General features: G+C 41.2%; 1 long non-coding RNA gene across 1 annotated transcript in view; it reads left to right on the top strand.

The window, feature by feature from the left end:
- The window catches only part of LOC122772018, a 129,343-nt gene that overhangs the window by 64,589 nt on the left and 40,296 nt on the right, over positions 1–24,458 (top strand). The window contains exon 3 of the long non-coding RNA XR_006360726.1: positions 23,109–23,185. This is a non-coding gene — a long non-coding RNA (uncharacterized LOC122772018). The remainder of the gene's footprint in view (positions 1–23,108; positions 23,186–24,458) is intronic.

Genomic DNA, 24,458 nt, shown 5'->3' with positions numbered 1-24,458 from the left:
ACACACACAGCATATACTGTACAGCATCTGTCAGAGTGAATCGAGCGTATACTGCTGCGATGAAAACTAAAATGGAGTTAAGCAAAGACACTGTTGATAATGTAAAACAAGACAAAATGCAGACATGAGAAATCATTTTAGGATTATTGTTATTATTATTATTATACTCTACATATCTATCCATCTATATGATCATGTGTCAAATAAATTAAAAGATATAAATAAAAGTAGACATTAATCAGTTAATTGGGCAGATTTTTGCCTTCCTGCATCTGTCTGTTTTTTAAAAAAAAAAAAATTAAATCAATAAATCTATTTGCATTTTCATTTAAATTTAAGGGTGTTCAATAAGTGTTTACTGATGTTAAGCAATTTCTTGCATCATTTATTCTTATTTAACTGTTATATTTTATCAGATCAAAGGGAAAAAACACAAAAATATTTAAATAAATAACATTTGAACTGATTTTCTAAAGGTCGGAGTCAGCCCAAAGCTAACTTCTAAGAAATAAAGTAATATGAAAATGATGTTTTCTAAAGTGTCGGCTTAGTTCGATTACTCTTAGTTTAGTTTAAACAGTTTGGTGGAAATATCTAATTGTCATTTGTAAATGAACGTCAAAGAACAATCTAACAATCTGTTCAGCCCTAACTTATTGTTCTTAAAAAGGCGATGTCTTTCGTTAGTGTCGTGTTTACACGAAAAATACACGTTTGTCCTCTCACTGTTTCCCGTTTTTCTCTTTATCCATGAACTTGTTCATGTGTCGGATGAATTGAAAGAAGAATTCCCGCTCATCTTTAGAGTCACTGAGCTGAAAGACACGACGGCTACATGAAGTTTACACTTTACAGCTGTTAATATATTTGAAAATGATTAAGTTTGGAGGTGGGTCTATATTTGGGGTGGGGATCTTTTCCATTAGGGGGTGATTAAATAATGATAAGCTTGTGAATATTTACTGTGATATTACAGTGAATAGAGCGTGTGACCCACTTTAGACTTTCACATCTGAAAAGGATAAATCCTTTGATAATTCTTTGACTGCAGACACTGTTTGACAGTCAGTTTTGGCTAATAAAATATGCTTCTCTTCTGTTTTCCTCTCTCCTGTCGCGGCCCGTGTTCGAGATGCACTTGTGTTGGGCGGTGATTTGTGCAGTCGGAGGTAAATGTGACTGAGTGATGTGTCATATAATCTCTTGGACATATCGAGAGAACGTTATTCCAGGAGAGGATACGGGGGGGGCGGGTGGCCTCATGAAACATTTATCTGGGAAGAGTACCACAGTGATGGCACAGAGATGGAGTGACAGAATGGAATGAGGTAGAGAGAGGAGAATAACAAGCAAAGTGTGTTTGTATAGGCGTCTGTCTTTCACTCGTTCCTCATATGTTGGGTAAAGGTAAAGATATTTTTTGCCCCGGCAAATCTAATTTACATTTAAAATGAATAATCCTTACATAACCCATGGGCAAGCATATACATGAACATATGAAACACACACAGACACAGAGTTTGGAACGTGCTCTCGGGGCTTAGAGAGGCTTTCAGTGTGATAATTCCTTACAAAAACCCCGAGGCTGAGCTCTGACACAAAGCTTATAATCTGCCCAACTGTTCCAGTGATCAAATTCAGCACTGGCTCATACCTGGCATTAACATGCGTCGTTGGTGATCTGGGCACAAGTGGACGGCTCTCGGCACATTTACTTCACATCTGACATTAGAGACCGTCCCTCATGAGCCTTGAGTGACTACTTAAGAATGAATCTCACATCTCTGCTGTGAATGCAAACCAACATGTGCATTATTTCTGTTTGCAGTGTCCAAATACACTGTCAGCAACAGAATTCCTATGCATAGTGCGCTGAAAGGCCCAATTTCTGCCCCTATCTCTTGCTCCTTCCCACTTTTGGGTTATTGGTTAAAAGCTATCTGTACGAAACGGGCCGCAATTGCTCAAAGACAGCAAAGGCAGCGCTGCTTCCTCTAGTATGTGATAAAATAAATAGTAAAATATGTACTCTTGTATAACAATAAGACACGTTCACAGATCGTCTGAGGCGATTTTCTTCTCGCGTATTCCCGTAGCAGCACGACACATTAACACCAGTGGAAGCTCAGCCTCAGTTGATCTCTTTGAGACAGCATAGAGTAGGGAAGCTCAGTGTTTGGAGCAGGGGGGCGGGCGTGGATGCTGGGCTGATGCACGATGATTGGAGGAACTGTCTGAAGGGCGGGAACTACTTTTTGATTGACAGTGTTTTAGAAACATAAGGTCACACCTCGCCTCGGCCCAGTATTGTTTAGCTTGGTTTTCCACTACAAAATAGTACTCAGTGTGGGCGGAGTCATCGCTGCACATCTTCATGAAACTGTCGTGACTAGTGGCTTGTAAAGCAGTTTTCAGTGTAACTGAATCATTAGATTGTTGATCAGTACTTCCTCCATGACACAGTCACTGTACTGAAATACATCGGCAGGGTTTGTGATGCCGCTCGTGATCATCAGTGCTGTTGCTAAATACACCAGACTCCTCTGTTAAATATTGAGATTTTAGACATTTCACTGATAATTGTTGGAGATTAACCCACATTTTTAGGGTTGTTAAGTCTTTTTAACTGATCTACAGTTCAGCGTTGTTCGGCTTGATTCTTGTGTCGGACGTCCTGCTCACGCCTCTTCCTGGGACTCTGGCACACTGACCAATCAGTGGCCTGCAGTCTGGTGACGTCATGCATACTATCTCTAGTGGAAACACTCAAAAACTGTGCCGAGGCAAGGCCAGTCGCGCTGGTGAAAACACGCCAATACAGGATAAAGGAGCCCTTTCTGTTGCAGGCCCATGGGGAGTTTGTGAGTCTAGCAGCCAGTTGTGTGTTATTTGCTTGCAATATTGTTCATATTATACACTGTCGATTAAAAACACCATTATAGCTTTTTCTCGTTTTACTTTTACATAATCGTTGCATTCTCTTATTCAGGTTGTTCATTTTTTATCGACGTGAGTCTGGTCGTTGGGGGTAGAGTGAAGTGGGCGGATGGGGTACATTCTGTGATTGGTTCGAGGCAAATTAAATCGACTTAAATGTTTGACTGATGTCTTGTGTCTCCATGGGCTTTTCAGAAATTTCATACATCACGGACAAAACTGCCTCACGTGCAGTTTAATAACGCAAACTGCATCAGTTGACTAGTCTGTCCTTCACTGTTGACCGGGACACATTAGTTTACACACTGAGAAAATGAACGTCCTAAAATGTGGTCTGAGTAATCGCCTCAATGCATCGTGGGTACAGATCGAGCCACTGGCAGCTCAATAATTAAACACACAGTATGTCATTTCTGCCACTATGGGGTCTCTTTCTCAATTAAAATATTAACAAACCTAGTTTGACGACGTCAGGGAACGACGAGGGATCATGAGCTTTGGCTCACTAATTGAATAAGTGGCTGATCCTCTCGGTCGTTTTCCTGAAGTCGCATTGTATTCAGTCTTTTTTTTGTGACACAGACTGACTGACTGCCCCACCTTTGCACAGTCTCTCTCCACTCATTACTGAAGTGCACCTCCGTACAGCTGGAGCGTCTCGGTTCAGCACTTCCTGTACCCATTTCAAAGTAAAAGCACTGGAGCATTTCTGGTCCCTGTTTCCATCCATTTTTTTCAACAAGGTTTTTATTGTGAAATATTTGCAGGAGAGGCAAATATTTGTGCAGCATCAAACTGAAGAGTCAGAGGAGAATTTAGAATGTTTAAAATGTTATTTTTTATGGTGATTGTCAAAGGCACAAACCTTAAGAGGCTTGTGATCCATTTTTTTCAACAAGGTTTTTATTGTGAAATATTTGCAGGAGAGGCAAATATTTGTGCAGCATCAAACTGAAGAGTCAGAGGAGAATTTAGAATGTTTAAAATGTTATTTTTTATGGTGATTGTCAAAGGCACAAACCTTAAGAGGCTTGTGACCTCTACATTCATTATGAGCAGCATTTGTACTATTCTTTTCCGCCTTTGCTTTGTTTTCGTCTGTTTTTTTTTTTCCTTCATTTTTCCAACTATGAACAGCAGTCTTGAGAGCCACAATAAATCAAAGTATTATTATTGTTATCATACCAGGACCTTGATATAAACCACAGCGGGCAAAGGACCATGGGAAACATTGCTCACGGTTGTGCTTGGTTGGCTTGTTGTGGTGCTTCATTGCTGGATCTTCAGATGCTGACATGCAGCAGAGCCTGGTGGGAGCCTGCTGGAGTGGCCTCTCTCAGAGGGAGGAAAGCTGCTCCTACCCTGACAAGGTCACACTGGTCTCTTGTCATTATCCACTGAACAGACGCAGGGAAAGCATTCCTATTCAGTGTCCATTAGTGCCAGGCAAAGAGCAATTACCACCAGGCAGAGGGCAAACAGTAAGTGGACATGAATGAAGCCATGGTCAGATGTGGTCATACATGGCAAAGGTCAGTGTTGTCATAATTTAAGACAAGTTAAAATTATAAATAGCTTCCTTGAGAAATACATGAGCAATACGGGTTAAATATCCCAAGTGCATTGAACACTGTCCATTAGGGCTCTTTAGTGCAATAGAGCAGCATCATTGACATTATCCGAATTGTCTTTCTCTAATCGCTTTACACAAATAATCTGCATCGGCAATTTATCACGCTGTAATGAGTTGGAGATCGGTACAAGCTTTTAGTATCAAGATGAGTTTGATATTCTCATTTAATCCATAACGGAGTCGTCGATTATGTCAGGTGAACAAACGTTGAATTACATTAAAAAATGTCCTTTATCCAGCAGAGGGACGCCACTTTCACAGATGCACACAGTAAATGTCCATCGTGGCCTTCAGTGGAACAAATATTGTCAGCGAGTCTGTCAAAATGGAGTTCTCTACCCTCAGTACAGCAAAAAGTCCATCTTAAAACTCTTTATAAGCAGATGTGCAAATTCAAACAGCGTGTATGAGTGACTCTTTTTACTGATTACATTACTGTTGCACTTATATGCTAGAAAACACCTAGTCCTGGTTAGTATGTTTTTTTCCATAGCATGGGGGAAGTAACCCTGGACTCCAGGAAAAGTTATTATTACCTCGCGTAACGATAATGAGGATCCAAATAAACGAAACCAACAAGAACGTCTGAACAGCAGCTGTGTATCATTTCAGGGGCCGCTTCCCTCAGAAGGTGCATTTGAAGCCTGACAGCATGGCCACAAATCCAGCTATTGCATTTTCGCATGGCTGAAGTACGTCTTTGTGCAATGAAGGATCCAAACAGGTGGATTTTTCCGATTCAGGATTCGTTGAGTGCTGGACACAAATGTTTGATGGAGGTCAACAACAAACACGTTTAAAATTTAAGCACCGGGCTATTCAATTGAACATGTCCTCATCTTCAAGAAAGAAAGATCTTAATGGACCAGTGTATAAGAATTATTGACAACTAGTCATGAGTTTGCAGATTGTAACTAAGATGACCTTCAATTGGTTTTGTGTGTGCAGCCATCCTTTTGTTTGACAATTTACAATGAGCAGAGCAGATACATTCTGGCGCATAATGGTGGCCTTGTTTTCAAATACAAGGACCTTTTAGCCCGAAGGCTAACACAGCTCAAATAACAACTAAATGAATTATGCATGATCAAAATTTGTACAGAACCACTTGCCACATTTGTGGATCTAATGCCCCGACACTCTTTCCAGAACACACTTCGTACAGCTCAAATGAAAGACGAGACTCCACTGATTCTGAGGATATAAGTCAAAGCACTCAACACTAGAGCTGAAACAATTAATCGATGGAACGGTTATTAATCGATAATCGATTAATCGGTTCAAAGCTTTTTTCATGATTAAAACAAGATTTCTAATTGAAATGTGGGTATTTTCTTCATTTCTTTGCTCTGCATCACAAAGAAACCATTACAAGTGAATCATTTTGGTTTGTGGACAAAACAAGACATTTTTTAAGGTTTTCTGATATTTTATGGACCAAAGGATTAATGGATTAATGGTGAAAATAAATAATAAATCATTTTGTTAGAGACGCATGGAAATTGCATCTCTCAAAAAGTTTCCAATATCATGTGAAAAAGTTGCTTTGAAAATCCAGTGAGAACATCTACCGTGTTTTTCTTCATTTGTTTCACATACTAAAGCATCATTGCTGTTGGCTGTGAAGAGTCACAGAGAAATGACAGTTCTTATCACCACTCCTCCTCCACTTAACTATCCTGAAGTGAGAAAAGATCTCAAAGCCATTCACATCCACAGGAAAGACTCTAGTTAATCCCCTGCTGTTTCACAACTCTAATCCTTGCAACAGCGACATGTTGTCAGTGACAGGTTGTTGAGTTTGCAGGGTAACCCCCCACTCACAGATTTAAAAAAAAACCCACACGGGATTCTGTGGTATGATAACATTCTGGTTACGTTTGTTTCCATGTTTTCATGTTCTGCTCACAATGTGACCCTATTATGAAGAACACACTGTATGTTACATTCATTCTGCTCTGAAGAGACGATAAAAACAAATGAAATTGTCAAATTGCATCGTGATATTAGGATTTAAGGGCTATTGATTGATTTGTCTCAACTTCAACTTACAGAAACAAGAAAACAGTCCAGTTTAATAATTCCTGCTAGCTGCCCGGTGTAGCCTTTGAGAAGCACGGCAGATTTAAATTCTCTGCCAAAGTAATATTGACGAGTAAAGATGAAAAGGTAGCAACACATTCTCTCATGTATCATTCACTCTTCTCATGGTTTCTCTATAACAAAGCCGGACGATTAAATATGAACAGCAACATTCCCTCACAATTATTGCAATTAATTACGACTTAGTTTGCTCAAGGCAGCACAAGTCAATGAAATGGTTCAAAACACAAATGACTTGTTTTCATTTCCCATCAATGACATCGTCTATAATTCTGCTTATCTTGATGTTGGGCTGAACAAACACCGAGGCAGTGGGTTAATATTTAATATTTTTAATATTATTCTGAGAAATCCAGAGAGAATGTTTGTCTAAGTCTATGTCAAAGTGTTCCTGTTAAAGGGCCACTTCAACCAAAAAATATAGCTGTTGTTTTTTTTACTTATTTACACAGATAAACGTGTTATTCGTTCATCAGACAGCCAATCTGAGACACATGTTTCCTTCCCACAACAACAGAGGAAGTTGGGATTGTAAACCATTTATTAAATTGACAAAAAGTTGATGTCAAAGTCACTTCCTTCAAAGAAAATAAAGGCTCTCTGTACTGTGTTTTTGTCAGGTTTTATGAGCGAAAGACGTGGGAAAAAAATCAAATAAATAAAAATAACATTTAATCCAACTATGTAATAGAACGTGAATTAAACAAAACAGCAGCATCATAATGATTTTAAGTTTATTCTTCATTTGACCATGTGGGGAAAATAATGGGTGAAACCGCCCTTTAAGTATTATTCTCAACTATATTTAGATATTTTAGATATCCGTCTTATGAAAGAAAATGATAATGTTCATCATAGTGTTGCCAATTTTAACATCACAATAGGCCCTTTAAACGTTTGGCCGCCCGTGTCGGTGCTTTATCAATGCCATTGGATTGGATATTAATCTTTAAGCTGTCACTCTGTTAAATTCAATATCGCATGTAGTGTTAATAGGTGGAAGTGACTCTGGCCCACCTGCTCTGATGTCACAGGAAAAAGCAGCGAGGACTGATCGTCCAGCCCCTGTCGGCAGCACAGAGGCAGGAAAGCTCTGGAAAAATTGCCCTCCCATCTTTTAGTGTTAGATGTGCAACTACAAATTTTCACACACACCTCCTCCCTCTTTGCACTTTGGTGCCACACAGGGGTGATCAGCTGGAGGAAATCAAGCCCCTCTCTAAATTTCCTCTCAACTGATTAAGATAAACTGCTTTTCAGCCATGGTTACCCCCCCAACCAATCAATTAAAGTAATCAATTAAAGGCCTGCCGGCTGAGCCTTTGGTAATTGAGGGTTGAATAAACACAGGCTGCTGATACTGATGATAAAGCCGTAACAAAACCATGGGCATGAAAAGGGCTTGAAATATGTAATTCCTGGGGTTTGAATAAGTCTCAATTGTGCGATATCACAGAGAAGCGATGTTTAGTTATTTACTTCATTTCATACCCAGCTCAGTCCTGGCTGTTTATCCTGCGCCGCCAGAGATTCAGCCCTAGGATGTTAAATATTGAATAAAATCATCAGCCAGGCCTTTCCAATTGGCCGTGGCTAGTATTTGAAAAAAGTGCCAGTAGAATTCAAACATGGCACTGTGTTCCAGCATGTTCTCCAGTGAAAACAAATCCTCGGAGGAGGGTGAAAGAGACTCTTTGGCCAGACTTGGCCTCTCCACTCCTGGCTCCAGGTCCAAGAGGTGAGGAAGCTGTCTGCACTTCAGGGATCCTAAAATATAGTCACGCTGCAGGGCTCCCTCACTGAGTCGCATTCACTTTCATATGCATTCTCGTCTGTTCCCTACTTAAATTTTTACATTCGGATTCACTGACAGAGCAGAGTTGGCAGATCAAGATAAAGAAATGTTTTAATATTGAACAGAATTAAAAAAAAAACAAGTTAGAGAATTGTTAATTTTTTCCTTGATGCATACATTTTTCATCAGCCTTTCATCAGTGTCTCGCTTGTAGTCTGTGCATTTGGTTTGAATCAGTGTGCTTTTGTTGGGGTTACGCGTAGGTGGCTGCGAGTCTCAAACTTATGAGCTCCTCCTCCTCGGCTTTGTGAGCTGCTCGTCTACGGAGGTTTTACTAGAGAGTGGAGACGTTAGAGACAGAGCGATAAGATTTGTGTGACCCTGTTTTTTTTTTTTTTACGAGGTCACCTTTTACATGTGAGCGCCGTCGGAACGCGGATCTAAAAAAAAAAGTGGCCGTTAAGTCGGCTTCCAACGTTTTCATGACTCGCAGCATGACGTGGCCTGGATTCTGTGTTTAAGAGCAAAAGTGGGGTCTACTCGGTGTATTTGTCGTAGAGGTCAACTGAATGTGGACTTTTCTACTATGAATCAGGGCAGTTGATAGCTGATATACACTTCTTTTCCTTTCTTTTACTCCGTCTGATTATATAGAACAATTTAATAGAAACAAATGCACAAAAATGCGTAACGTAAAGGAGCAGTAACGATGTATGTCTCCAATCTGAACAGCATTGTAGTGCTATATGTTTTAAATAAAAAAAAACTGCTTATTATCAAATATAATTTGGGGGAGCCTCAGATCAGTCACAGAAACTTCCAAATCGCACTGAAAACGTGCTATTACATATTTTACCCACATATTGAAAACACTGCTTTCCAAGTGCATCTTTTTGAACTTGCCTCAGAGTGTAAAAACAATAATAGGAAAACAGTCCCTCGTCTCTTCCGTGGTGTTAAAAACAGTCTTACTGTAAGTGCTGTATGTGGACTATGCCCAAAGCACTTTGGGAAAAAAAGTACTATAGCTGCTGCAGCTCATTATCTAACAGCCACATAACATAATTTAACATTTCCTTTGTGTTCAGGGACACCACGGCAATTAGCTAACAAGTGGGTCATCCATTAACCAGGCCCGTGGCCCGGGGAGAGATATAAGCCTCCAGGGCAACACTCAACAATTCTCTGTAATAGAATGGCTAAGAGAAAGAGTCCATTAGTAAACATTTAGGAAATCAGTGAGAAGCTGCAGGTCTCCATGGCTAATTTTATTACGGATTATTTACAACAAATACTCTGTCGGCACTCTATTGTGTTTTGCTCCCTTATCTCCTTTATGATGTTGTTTTCAACTTTGCTCCTCTACCCAGTGCACATTCACATTAATTAACTTGGCAGTCTCATATATATATATATATATATATATATATATATATATATATATATATATATATATATATATATATATACATATATATCATCACAGTCTTTCGTTTTCTGTGTGATTTTTGAGTCCAGCCCTCAGTGGGTTGGTGATTGTGATTTTGATCGATGGACGTTACATTATTCTGTTGTAAAGATGTTCCACACGGTGGTGCAGTGGCTATCGTTGTTGCTTCACAGCAAGAAGGTAACCAGTTCAGATCCTGTCCAGATCCCCCCCCCACACACACACACACAGTTCAAAAACATGCAGATTGGGGATTAGGTTCATTGAAAAAATTGACTGTGGCATAAAGAGGTAGACAGTGAATGAATGAGCAATGATTAGGTTGAGCTTATATTAGCAAAAACGTTCATAGAAATGTGGATCCGGTATATTTTGTTTGCTTTTTACTCCACTGTACCATCTCTGCTGTAACTTCACAGGCTAACCCGCCCCATAAAACATCAGAGTGAGGAAGAAAATATTCCGTACCACGAGTTTGCCAGTGGGTTGTCTTTGGTTTGCTCCTCATGGATCTCGACTACTCATTGGCTGTCGATGATTGTTTTGATTGAGAGACCACTAGCGGCAGCAGTGACACGCTGGGCAGGATTCTCGCTGCCGCCTTTTGACTGACACAAATATTAAAAGCTTGACTGAAATTATACGGCCCTGCATTCTGCGGATTGAGGAGCCACCTCAATCTGAGCTGAGAAGCCTGGTGGTGGACACCGGGCTTGTGATTCCTCTCTCAGCCTCAAACTGCAGATGCTCACAAAGAATGGGGCCGCACTGTTGGACTATGATCTCTACAGGGATGATTCGGTATATGGACACTCCTTTGAAATTGTTTACTTCAAAAATAAATACTTTATGCAGCGTGCTTTTTCTGATGAAATAATTCATTGAACACACTAACATTTGTAATAGCTAACCAGCCCCCTCACAACAGTGTTGGGGCAAGACTCAAGGTTGATCAATAGAGGCCTTAGGGGTTTTATTTTCTGTTCCTTGATCAAGGCTGTCAGATTAGTATAGGTACAGTGCAAATAGGACTGCTTCTTGGACATAGGCAGCGGCGGTGCAGCACAGGTTGGAGCATCGCTCCCTCATTAATATTATTAGGAAAACAGCCTTCGGGCAGTGAGGATGCAGAGCAGCCCACACGAGGCTCGCTGGATACCAACAACAGTACAGCGGCACAATGGCAGAGTGTCAGTGCTTTTTTCACGGCCGCACTAATCAACAAATATGAACCAAATGTAAAAAGATTTTCATTCCTGTAAGTACATTGCAAGAAGTTCACATTCTGAAAATTCTCATACCTTAGAGAGGTTATTCATTTTTCCGTTTTCCTTTGTGTTTTATTTTTTTTTATGTTTGTGACTGTTAAATATCCCCTCTCTGTTTGTGCCTTCCATATAAAGAAGCCTGTGTCATAACATGGTCAAAGGTGAGAATTTGAAGCATTTTATACAATTTTATTTGTCTGGTTTGCTCCGTCGCACCTTAGAAAAAAAAAAAAAGAGAAACATTTTCGTGGAATGTTTTTTTAAAGAGGCAAGTGGGAGAGAGAAAAAAAGGTGAAATATGAGTGAAAGTATAATTAATTAGTGGCAGTAATGCTTCATTTCTTATCTGATACGTCACCAGACGAGGTTGGAGCTTTTCTCATAGTGGCTGTCAACTTGTGAGTAATTATCATTGGTCCGTGTGTCATAAGCCAGGAGAAATAGTGACACTTTTACTGATCTATTCATCTTTTAGTGCTGATGACATCTCCCTCCCCGGCTTCGGAAAACAGGTTGTCACCTCCTCAATCCACCAGACAGACAACACAAGTGTTATTAGTATGTGTTCCATATTCAGCAAAAAATAGGTGCAAGTGTCGACAGGCTCTCGATGGCAGAGTCACCTCTCAGTGGCGGTAATTATTGTAAGGGACAATCCTGTCCATAATGAACGTTCACTCGCGTTCCAGGCGTACCGTTCAAAATCTGCGTGAGTGCGTGGAAGATGTTGCCGTTTAAAAGAACTTGAGTTTCTTCTATTACAGTGTGATGAATAAAAAAAAATGTTGCAGTCTCTATTTATAGCTGCATACAATGTTGATTTTTCTTTTTTTCTGAAGGTAAAACTCATACTTTAATAAAAATCAAGTAGTAAATGAAAGCATCTTGCTTTGTACACTGTCCCTGATACAAATACGTTAAATAAACTAAATCTCAACTAAGAAAGGCAGAGAAATCAACTAAAAAAACATCTCTGTCGTGTTTTTAATGTAAGCCACTATTGCCATTCTTAATCAAAGCATTACATGATCAGAAATACATGTTTTTAAGTATAATTGTCACGTTTATTTATGAATACCATTCTGCAGTATATGTGACAAAGTTTGACATTCAAACAAAAGGCGATATGCTTGCTTTGCGATCTAAACCTAAAAGAGCGGCTGGAATTTGATAGGATGTTGCTGAAGAGAGACTCTGTCGTTGTGCATCCAGTACCACAGACAGCCAGTAGATGGTACTCTACTGTGGGGCTAAGTGAAGGCTGGTGTACAGTTGAGTGTTGTGTGAAAACGGAATAATAGTGTCAGAGTTAACTATCACAAGGTCACTAGGTAAAGTCATAATCAAGGTGGTCCTTTAAAAGAACTGCTGCAAATCTTCTCAGTGCATCATTTCTCAACGTTACAGAGAAGTTGCCAGCTTTCTGTAGATGTGTGTGTGTGTGTGTGTGTGTGTGTGTGTACCTGCACATCCTGTGTTGTGTGGGACTCGGCACGTGCCTTGGTTCCCTGCATGGCCCTGTCAGCAGGAATGTTAGGAGGAGGTTACTCTGGTGGGTTGATGGAAACGCCAGATTATCCTGGTCAAAAATAAAGTCGGCAACAATGCGGCCTGGAGCTTTGTTTCTCTACTTTTCAAAGGCATTTGTTCTTTGATAAGGTAAAGGAAACAGTTAGAGACATGCTGCTGGGAACCTATGGAAAATATTACTCTTTCTATCAATTGTGTTTTCCTTATCCCCTGGTGGCGTTTGCTGGGTGTGGGAATAGGCAGCGTTTTGGGCACTGCTGCTCTGAGATAGCATTCACACACCAGAGCACAAGAAGGGGCTGCATTCAGCCGAGGGCCTGACACTCCACAATTGTACACAGGGATGGACAATATACACTATCTTTGCTGTGGACACAAAGAACTAAGGAAATATTTTATTGTAAGGTTTGGCAGGTCCTGTTTGCAGATGTGTTCTCCCTCTCTCCCCCTCCCTCCCTCTCTCTCAGCATGTTTCCTTGCACAGTTAAGACGGTTTTGTCAGTTATGGTTAAAGCACGGCTATACCATTTAATTGGACGACTGTCCTTGTCCCGGTACACAAACGCAAGCAGGAAATTGATGCTTGTCTACTAGGGATGAGCCGATATGATAGTCCGGTCCGAAGCTGGTCAAAATCACTGGTTCAGATATACAGAAATCAGCAACATTGTTTTAGCTGAGTCATGTTGTGGACTGTTTATTTCTGCTTTATGGGAGAAGAATATTTGTTTCAGGCAAAGTGAGGACATTTTTGGGGAAAGTGGGACACAGTTGGAGAATTATGTTTGAAATAGCTTGAAATGGCACAAATGTGTTGTTAACAGCTTCATGTTTTGAAAGGGTCTAAAATAACTGTATCAGACTGATATCGGTATCGACAGATACTCCAGTTTGAGATATCAGTATCGATATCGGGCACGGAAAAGATTCCACCTTGTTAGTGTTGGGCGGTTTATATAATATTCAATTCATTACATTACATTACATGTCATTTAGCAGACGCTTTTATCCAAAGCGACTTACAATTGAATCAGGTACAATTAGCCAGGGGTGGAATCGAACTTGCGACCATGATGTCTTTGGTACACAAGGTAGGGCCTTAACCACTGAGCCACTCCACCCCATTGAGGTGCAGACGGAGCATACACTCCGTCTGACAGTGGATTGTTTTGCTCACTGTTGACTTCTTCTTTTATTGGGCTCCTCTTTTGTTTCTGGGTCAGAACCAGAGGTTGGGAACTGTGGAGCCAGTTTGGATCTGGACATATAATATGTGCAGTGGTAATTATCTGGATGTGTTAGTCTTACTCGGTCGCACTAACATGTTGACTGGTGTTTTGTTTACTTCCTCTTTGTTGCAGCCTTTTCATTACATCTGTATTATTTAACATTTTATGACTACTATGCTTAGAGACAGGCTGGCTGGCTGACCTCCCTCTCTCTCTATCTCTCAGTCTGTCTCTCGCTTACATGTACTGTATGTGTGCACAGGTATTCAGAGACTCTGAATGTCTTCAGTCTTTGATTAATGAGTTTGTGAAAATCACGCACAAAGTGAAATGTTGATGGTTGACGTTCAGATTTAATTAAAAGCCAGTTCCAGCTAATTTCTGATACTTCATTAACAAGAATGCGTTTACTCTGACACTCGCGGCGACACATTGTTCTTGATGTCGATATAATTGCTCCTTGTTAATAATTGGCATTGCCGTGTCCTGCATCTCCTCTGGTTTGTGATCCATTCAGTGTCGGCGCTCATCAGATGATGTGAGGGCTAAGCATTTTTAATAGAAGTTGGAGCCACTGCTGCCACCCACAGAGACACCACACTGCATTGGGTAAATTAGTATTATGATTTTAAGGGATAAATGCCCGTTCCATCTAATTAATCCACAACATCACAGGGGGATATGACACCATGAGCCCAACAGATCAAGGACCACAGATCAAAGGCACAGCCACTGCGAGAATCCTACACATTGCTTGTTTATTTCCATGTACAGATGGCCTCTGAACTAATGACTAAAGAATACAGCAATAAGTAAAAATTTGTTTATTGGTTGTTGACTGAATGATGCTGCAACTTTGGTCCACCAATAAGCATGTCTAATTAGGCGCTGGACTTCCAAAAAACCTCGACAGCCAAATCTGAAAGCTTGTTGAAATTCCTTGTTTGGGAAAAAAACATCATTCTGCCATTAGCATTATGCATGATTTAAAGTGTGCGTGCTTTGAATTAAAACTACCGTTTGTAGTTCAGCGGGTCGGGATCGATATGTAAACTGCGATGCGATCGATATGTTCACTAAAAAGCGCAGCATTTAAATTTGTATTTTTGTAATGGCTCACCCTCAGAGGTGGTAACACATTGATTGTTGTTTGCCTATTGCTTGGGAATTATGAAACACATAGAAGACAAGTTTTACTACAGCAATAATTTGCTTTTATTTGTGTTGGTTTTCTGATTGGAACGTTCAGAATAACGCGTCAAAAGCGATTCGGTGAAAGGGCCAAAAAACAGCAGTGTAAAGTTTCTGTAACATCTTGTCACGGTTCATAATAATCAGAGCGGTGCACGGGCTTTGGCCCGTCCTCAGTCTGACATAAGAAAAGGAGCTTGCTGCATGGGCCCTCTCTTTATTTAACACACTGGCTGCCTGTGCTCTCAAAAATGTCAGTGTTCTGCCAAGTTTACCACATATTCACTGTTTACTGATGGCTGTTACACATGTGGTTTTTGCATATGCTCTCCTCTCCCACTTAAATCATCTGCGGTCCCTGGGCTTTCTTTTGACATGTGCAGCGTTGGTGCTGCCATTGCAGCTTAAATTTTTCAGGCAAAGAAAAGGCATTTGTATGAAATAATAATGACCGCTTCAGACATTTATATTTTCCGCATCTGACTGTCAGCTCTCCTTTTCATTCTTTGTGTCCCAAACTACAAACTACACACATCTCCGTCCTAATTTTGTTTATGCACTTATGATCTCTCTGTTTTGCCGAGCTGTCGGTGATAAAGCTTCATCCAGACGAACCTCACGTCTGAACATATTCACTATTTTATAATTACTTGCTAGCTTCAACGGCAGCCTCCGACGGAGCTGAGCTTCGGACCTCTGGTCTCTCTGGACATGCTCCCCAAAGTCAGAGATCGTGGATTCACTGGACTGACTGACTGACTGACTTGGGACTACAGTCTTGTCGTCAATAATTCATATATCAGTATCAAGTGCTTCATTAATAAACTATTATATGCCCTATAAAAAAACAAAACAAAACCATAGTGCACGAGAAAGGCAGTATTTTGATCTGGAATCTTTGTGTATTTTATTATATTATGTTGTATAAAGAACACATTTTGTCCCGTGTTTTCCCCACATTTCCACTCAAAACATTCTCCATAATTCATCGAAGGTAGCGCTGTGAAAATTCCCACTTCTGTCAGACTGCGTCAGTGCACATGATGTACACATGTCTTGTGGCGTTGAGACTCTTTTCAAAGAGGCACTGTTTGTTTTGTCGCTGCTCCTTTGTGTCGGCGCGCCTACGGTCTCCGCAGAGTGTGGATGTCACAAAGCATTAGGAAGTATGAGATTCGGGATGTTCCATTTAATCTCCCTGACTTTTCCCAGTTAGCAGGGGAGCAGCAGCAGCAGCAGCCGCCGAGGGAGCCCCTGTATCCTGCAGAACAAAGCTGACTGACATGATGTTTGCCTGAGGGCTCGGCTCTGCTCGGCTCTGCACTCACTCTCTCACAGGCATCGTCTGCGAGCGTTGTAAAACAATGAGACACCAGTCAGCTGACACACACACACACACACACACACACACGAAGCTGCAGTCACTTTGAATGACAGCATCAACAGGGGACTCTGTGCTAACAGCTTTGAGAGACGACATAAGGCACTATCACGCCAGGCTTTTTAGATCGTGCTGTTGCAGGTTGCTGGAGTGTTGAGCTGTGATCATTTTCTCTAAACAACAACCGTATGTGCAGTGAGAGAGGGAGAGAGGGAGAGAAGCTGTGTGACTGTGCCACGTTCTCCTTCACTGAAGAGGCAATAAGTAAAGCACAGTGGTCACTTTGATTACCTTGAGTGCTGTTGTAGCCTGGGGTTAAACAGGAGCAGATGCCCACTTAGACAGAAGGGTTGGTGACGCTCCTCAGCCCTGTTCCCAATCTCAAGCATCCCACTTCAGGCTTCCTTCTGTGTAATAATGATCCATGGCAAGATGACACGTTTGACCCCCATGACCCCAAAAGGCCATAATAACTACAATCAGGCGAGTTATTTACATGGACCTGATTTGATGCTCAGCTGATGGAAGTTCTGTGTCAAGTTGAGTTAATTTTCCGGTTTAATGTCAAGCTATGGAATCAGATTACTGTCTTTGGCATTATTTTGAGTGCCTTATTGTCTAGTTTGTTTAAATATGTTTTGTACCTGCATGCTTTGTTTTATGCGTGCGGTTTATTGTCTGTGTGTTTAGTTTTTACGCACGTACTGAGCTTTATGTTTCCCACTCGGCTCAAATCAACTCCTCAGACTCTGTTGTGCGGTCAACATCTCACCTCTGTGTCCACTCACTCAACGCAACACAGCTCACAATTCCTGCCATTTACTAGACGCGCCGGAATCCACAATGTGGTAAAGCTGTGAACAAACACTGACACAATCAGGCGGAGTTGCTACCAAACTGGTTTTAGAGACACGTCGTTTTAATCGTTAAAGTGTCACAGTATTGTTGTTTTTTGACAGCTGGTGTCGTGCACTAGGATATTGGTTGCAGGTGACGTCTGTGAACTTTCAGTTAGAAAACATCAAAATAACACGGGCCAAATTGCTGGGGTGATCAGTTGCTACTTGATGACAACTGAAACAAGGTCGTGAAGCATCAGTCATGCATGATTATGACACCTTGAATGATTACTGACACCTTTAATTCCTCAGAAATTAACTTCCGCCTCATTATTACCCAGTTTCAGTCTCCACGAGGAATACTGGTCCTGACAATGTCTGTGTTAATACCAGAAAACGTCCTAAATACACGTATACACACACACACACTGTCCCAGGGGTGTGTGCAGCACCTCCAGGTACTGAGGCCCCACTCGGAAGGGTCACGTGGCTCAGCTTTTTTGGCCTTTCTGCTCGTGTATCTCCGTGGTGCACTTCTCTCATTAGCACATGCCAGGCTGCTAGTTGCTGTGGCTGAATCCGGGGCATGTCAGGAGTCATGTCTAGGAGCCACTTGAAATGACAAGATGAGAATGAGGGCCAGTGGCTGACATATGGCGCTGATTAGCAGTCAGGTTTACAGGGGCTCTCCATACACAGGACATAATCAGACATCCTGTCCACTGAACATCATCTCACACACACACACACGCACATACATTTTGCCAAGATGCCACCGATCCATCCGAAAGATCAATTATATTCCATTATTTTGAACATGTGCTCCAAAAAGAAAACTTTTTTAAGTGGTTTTTACTTGACTGACACAAATAAGGGTTCACCGATTTTCTTGTAAACAGGCCTTTTAGAATTAATGAAAAAGAAAAGCCAGTTCTCTGGCTTACCCTTAAGGGACCTTGTCAAATGTCGATGGGTTTCTATGTGCACTGACAAGTAAAAAAAACTAATATCTAGAAAATGAGAAACACTATTCTACATATTAATGAGTGATTTCAAACAGTCAATGCTTGCACTGGATGCACCAAACCCTGCCCACCAGGCGCAGAGCACAACTCCCCGCAAACAAAACTTCCAGTGCCACAGTCGAAGCAGCAACATCTGGCTCCTCGTGTAGACACTTATTAGGATCAAATTAAGTAGAAATGAATGGGATGATACATGACAGGGTGCAGATGTTCCAAGCCGCGGTGTGAAAATCCGAGGGCAGAAAAAACGGCTTAATGAATTCTGCGTCTGAGTACAGTGAGGAGAGGTGAGGCTTTGGGTTCCCAGGTTGGAAAAAAGAAAGTAATTAAATTCTTAAACTGACACAGAACAGAATAATATTTGTTGTGCCTCACTGCCCCTGTTTATCCAAGGCACGCTAAGGGACAATGTCGCACAAACATACAGGGACGTGTATGGTGTAGCAGACTTAGACCTCAAACGTCCCCTGTGGAGTTCTTAATATACTCGAAACATGTGGGTTTTGTAGTTTTGATTCTGTTTTTAAATTTGTGAATGAATGTGTTCATAATGAAAATAACAATATCATTTTTCCCCACAATTTTACAGTTTAAAGCACAAATATTTGTGTTCATGTCAGTTGACACTTATTTGTATTGAACAATTTGTCTTTTTTGACTTTAATTAGACGGTCCTGACACACATTTGTAGTTTCCAGAGCTGCAACTAACGGTTATTTGCATAATCGATTAATCCATAAAATATCAGAAAACGCTGAACCTGGAAATAATGATGTTCTCTTGTTGTCCACAAACCAGGAGCAAAGAGATTCAGAAAATATTCACATTTAAGAAGCTAAAACAGTCAGAAATCTTGTTTTAATCATGAAAAAAAGCGTCAGACCGATTAATCGATTATCAAAATAGTTGACAATTAATTTAGTAATCGACTAATAATGGATGCGAGTAATTGTTTCAGCTCTACAGATAAGGAACTAATTGTCAACTCATCTATGATTTGATGATCCCGTTAACTTTCAAGTGACACATTGATCAGAAGTAGATCAGTTATTAGATGCTGACACACGTTACATAAAAGTAGTTAAATAATAGCCCTAAAAAGATAGTATAATATAGTCAATGAACACTTGTGTAAAGGGTTCAGGTTAAAACCTGTAGACCAACACTGAAGCACAACATATGGTCTACTGGCAGTTAATACAAGGTATTTTATGTACGTCTACATTGTTGTATTCTACTATTTTTATCCTGTTGAATGAATGCTTGAGCGAATGTAGATACTAGTCTGCTGAAACCAAAGCTCTGCCCCAATTTCACAATAAAGGAATCTTAATCATGTAAGTGTCAACTGATTATCCGTTGACATGATTCCCTGTTGATGACTAACGCCCTCTGCCCACAAACATTAAAAGTGCCTGGAAGACAGACACGGACACGGTGGGTCGTTCCCGTCGCAGCGCTCAGCTTAGAGCAGCTTTCCTTAGAGCTATTAAATTTCAGCGGGAGAGGGAAAACTCAGTTGAACATAACTGATGTCATCATGCGTTTAAATGCGACTTCTCGAACAACTTCATACTTACCTCATTGTTGAATCACATTTCTCTTAATCACATCTCTGAGATCTATTATTTTAGTTTATTTTCCTTCCAGTGGTGTTGGGGCTGTTTCTCTTCTCGTTTATGTCTCCCCAGTCTGCGTACAGAGCCGCACAGCCGCACAGGGCCGCGTCTAATTTACACGTTTTCACTGGCATAACGTTTAAGGTGTCCCCCCCAGCTGACATTAATCTAAGGGTTAAAAACTGATGCGCGTCGTCGTGGGTTTCGCGTAAATGCTTATTGTTCGGCGTGATTAATGTGGCGCTGTTTTGCCGAGGAAAGTATGCAGATCATTTTTGATTTGGACTGAAACTTGTTTTTATTTCTTCTTCATGCAACAAAGGGGGAAATCATGACTTTGGAATGTGCTCAATTCTCCCCCCTATAAATTATAATAATGGATGCAACTGTGAATAATAACACAAAAGTTGCAGTTTTAGGGAGTTTTTCAACACAACCTCTTAATCTAACACATGAACGCTCCTTTCGCATCAGTATTCAGAGAAATTAAAGATGTGGCGTTCATACAGGAGCATCCATTTCACACAGTATATATATGTAAGAAAAAAACAGAATGTCGTAATCTGTGCACATTTCTGTTAATCTATAACAAAAATGTTAATTTCGTTTTTTTTTATGACCGCCACAAAAAAAACCTGTCTTTTATTATGACACATTTGATTCAGCATGCAGCGCCGTAACAAGCGGAGCATAAAGCAAAACATATAGTGGGCTATGTCACAGGCCTTTCTATTAGTGACATCCTCGGGGAGCAATTCTTTTTACTATTCCAGTTAGAAGGCAGGTGAGTTATTTCTTTGGCTGCATTTACACGTGACTGTGTTCATGCATATTATAGAGCACCCTATAAAAGATTTTTTCAAGGGGGGCAGACCCACTTTCCCGAGCAGGAGATGTATCACACTTTGTTCCAAATGTTCTGACACATAAACAGACATTTCTGGTCATTCACAGCGGAGGGAAAAATACTTACTCTTTGTGTGAGCTGTATAAACAGCACGAGCAGATGAGACAAAAGGCCTTTCTACCACTCGCACAAAAGTGACGCTTCATTCGAAAGAGCAGTTGCACACGTGTGCTGTACATACACATGCGTACGTTCGCATACTAACACTCTCGGTGCAGAAAGACAAACACGCGCACTCTTCTCTGACTTTGCAAACATGCTCAGTTTCTCTGGGCTGGCACTTTGAACAGGAAACTGACAGTATTATGTGACACCATGGAATGTTTTAGGGAGCAGCAGCCTAGCAGCACTGACCTACACCCAACAACAATACCTCCTTTTGTCCTGCTTTTCTCCCGAAAAACTCCACTCGCTTCGCAAAAGCAGGTGTGGGGCTCTGAAATATACAAGGTAGAATTGAAAAAATAAAAATCAGAGCACTCAAGGGCACGGCACAGTCAACTTCCTATACTCTATTTCTATTTATTTGTTTCCAATACTCTCTCAATTGTTGCTGATGCTGCTGTCGTCTGGTTTCCCCCCCCCAACACTAAACTTTACTGAACTTCCTCTGCGTGGATTGTCAGTAAAGACGTCTGTAAATGTGACACTCTGCCAAGTTCCATAGGGTTTGAAGAGCAGTCTTAGTTCTTTGGAAAGTGCAACTGCATCAGCGAGTGCCAGTGACTTGTCTCCGTCGATCAACAGCGCTGTCAGGACGGTGGCGCAGATGCCGCGTTTGGAAAATAAGAAAGTGATGACGAGAACAGTGTCTTTAGAGAAGATTCCTTAAACCATTTAAGTCATTTAAGTTACACCTGCTGGAAGGGCATGTACATTTCACTACTTTGCCACAATTCTTTGTACGTGTACAATATTCTCCTTTTGTGGCTGGATCATATGAGGAAAAATGCCATAAATAAAAAATGCAGTTATTGATTATTATGATGAAAAATAAGAATTTAGTTGTATTTTATTTTTTTGTGTTGGCTGAATTGATAAAGTTTCCTATCGTTGAGCTAAAATGTACTGTTTGTCCTGATGTGTGGGGGATTTGAGACTCACTGTGGCTTCTGTGGGGTTTCAGCCACACAGCAGGAAGAAGATAAAAAGGGGGGGGAGAAATCACAAGCATTAAAACAAATCTACTGGGGGATCCACCAGCAGCTTAAGTGAGCCAAGACGATTAAAGGGTCAGTGGTCATAAACTGCAGGTTGAACGTACCTGATGCCACTCATCTCCGTCCACTGGAGGCGGTGCCAAAGCTAATCTCTCAAAATCAAAAAACATACACAAGAGACACCGTGAAGGTCAATGCAAAGTTACCGAAACTATCGGAGCAAATCTCTTGGCTTGCTCAATCAGTCTTACTGTAGATTACTGTAGGAAACAGATTTCTAAATTGGCGTTCCTAACTTCTAGTCAGTCGTAATGAATTTGGCATTTGATTTTCATTCTCTTCTGACTGAAATCTGATTGTGTCATAATGTGCAAATCCATACATTTGAAATCACGACACCTGTGCTCTTTATGTCAAAATGGAGTGGAAGTCTCCACATAATGTTAGAGTGGTGCAAACATGACTTCTGTCCCAATTCCATTCATTCTCTTCAAGTATCAGCTTAAAGTAGTTTTTTAAAAATGTGTTAAATAGCTGAATATTCTGCTACAGCGCTCTGACTCTTTGCATCTCCCTTTAACCAATCAGGAGCCAGCTCCAAACTCCATAAAGGGGAGGTTTTTATTTAGCCGCTTTAAAGGTTTAAAGTAGCCTCCTGTAATGTCTGTCAGAAATGCGTTTTTCAAACCGACAAAATGGAAAACAACTACTAATTGAAAATGTAAAACGTTGCAGTATTTTTTTACTTTATAGTTGATTTACTGTAATTACTGAAGAACCCTGTGGAGTGCACATTTACTCCCCTGGACTTTTTTTCTTTTAGTAGAACACAGAGCGTGGACCGCAGTGACTCAACATTTCGCCATATCAATAAAGGCCTCTCTCTTTTCTATGTCTGGTGTCACTAGTGGCGACTCTGAGTGGCTCCCCGGCCAAAGACCTGCTTTATCAAGCAGCCAATTTAACAAGACAGCTCCTTTCATGCTTGTTGGCTTCTCCAGTGGTAATGGATTTCCTCAATGAGTGTCTCTCTTTCTCCAGGTTTCACACTTTCCTCCCTGTGCTGCTGGGCCTTGCTCCAGATCAGATCTTTTTGCCACTGACTTTGATATCTTAAGGTAAGTGATCCATTGCTCCAGGCCTGACCAGCATTGCCTGAAATCTGGCCTCACTTTGGCTCATCATGCCTGATATTGTTACACTCTTAATGCAAAGTGAAGTCACACGTCTAAATAGCCTGTCACTCCAGCCACCGCTCCCACTCCCCATCCCACCCACCTCTGCCCACCACAGATCCAATTCTCTCTCTCGCTAGCCCCTTGTCTTTGTAAGCTGCCCAGCTGTGACTTATATCCAGTCTTTGTGGGTGAAATGTAAACGATACAGTGATATTAAGAGGCATTAGAAGTTGATGACATTTCGGTCACATTGATGAAGGCTCTTTACGCGGGGAGGAGGGAGGATGAGAAACTTAACTGGCAGCTTTTACTATAGAGCACATTATGTAATTCACTCAAGTTCCAAACCCTTTGAAAGGAACTCCTGTCATTCATTTAGATTCTGCAGCTTTGTAGCCGTTCCACGAGGAATCCCATTTGCACTTTATTTCCGACTCGTTTCCTGCCCAAATTGGGATTGTTTTCAGAGCCTCCGCTCCTCCTGTCAGGAAACGCAACCCAAGAAGTGTGAAAACAGTGTGTACATTGTTGGTTAATTGGCCAGCACTGTTGCTCATCCTGGGCCCGGTGCACATGCTGCTTGCGTGCGTTGTGTTTCTCAACAGGAAAGAGTTGAGCTCAGATCATAGAGAACAGACCGTCTGGCACTTCAGGACTCAGTAGCTGTGATATGGCCTGTTTGAACCGAAATGCTGCAGACTGCTGTACAGCAGATGCCTCCACTCAGACTGTAATCGAAGCCAAACGTAGACTGACAGGCAGCGCGCTATGTAAAATGACGGGCCTTTTCGCTTGGGCCCTGTTCAGACCCGGTTTTTAACTTCTGCATCTTGAATGACCTGACCACAAGTGGACAGCTCTTCAGGACTGAACACACCCATCACATACTGAAGATGCTTTTGAGATGAGACCGCAGTCAGTCGCGGCCTGGGACGGATGCGTGCGACCACAGTTTGTTAGCTGTGAAAATACAAAAGTGTCGTGGGCCACGCTGAGGAACTGCTTCCTCAGGAACACGGTGGTTGAACCGAGCGTCTTAACGGAGGAACAGCACATTGCTGAGGTACAATAGCTTATGTAGTCTGACTTTATAAATGCATATCTGGCAGATAAAAGGCCCCAAGACTAGTATTTTCACAGCACTGACTCATCTCATCGCTGCTTCTAACTCACATGGTACAAGTGCTGCAGACAAGATTCTACCCAGGTGCAG

Source organism: Solea senegalensis, linkage group LG7, assembly GCF_019176455.1.
Source record: "Solea senegalensis isolate Sse05_10M linkage group LG7, IFAPA_SoseM_1, whole genome shotgun sequence".
NCBI lineage: Eukaryota > Metazoa > Chordata > Actinopteri > Pleuronectiformes > Soleidae > Solea > Solea senegalensis.
The sequence above is the reverse complement of the archived record's forward strand: the minus strand, read 5'-3'. Positions and strand labels throughout refer to the sequence as shown.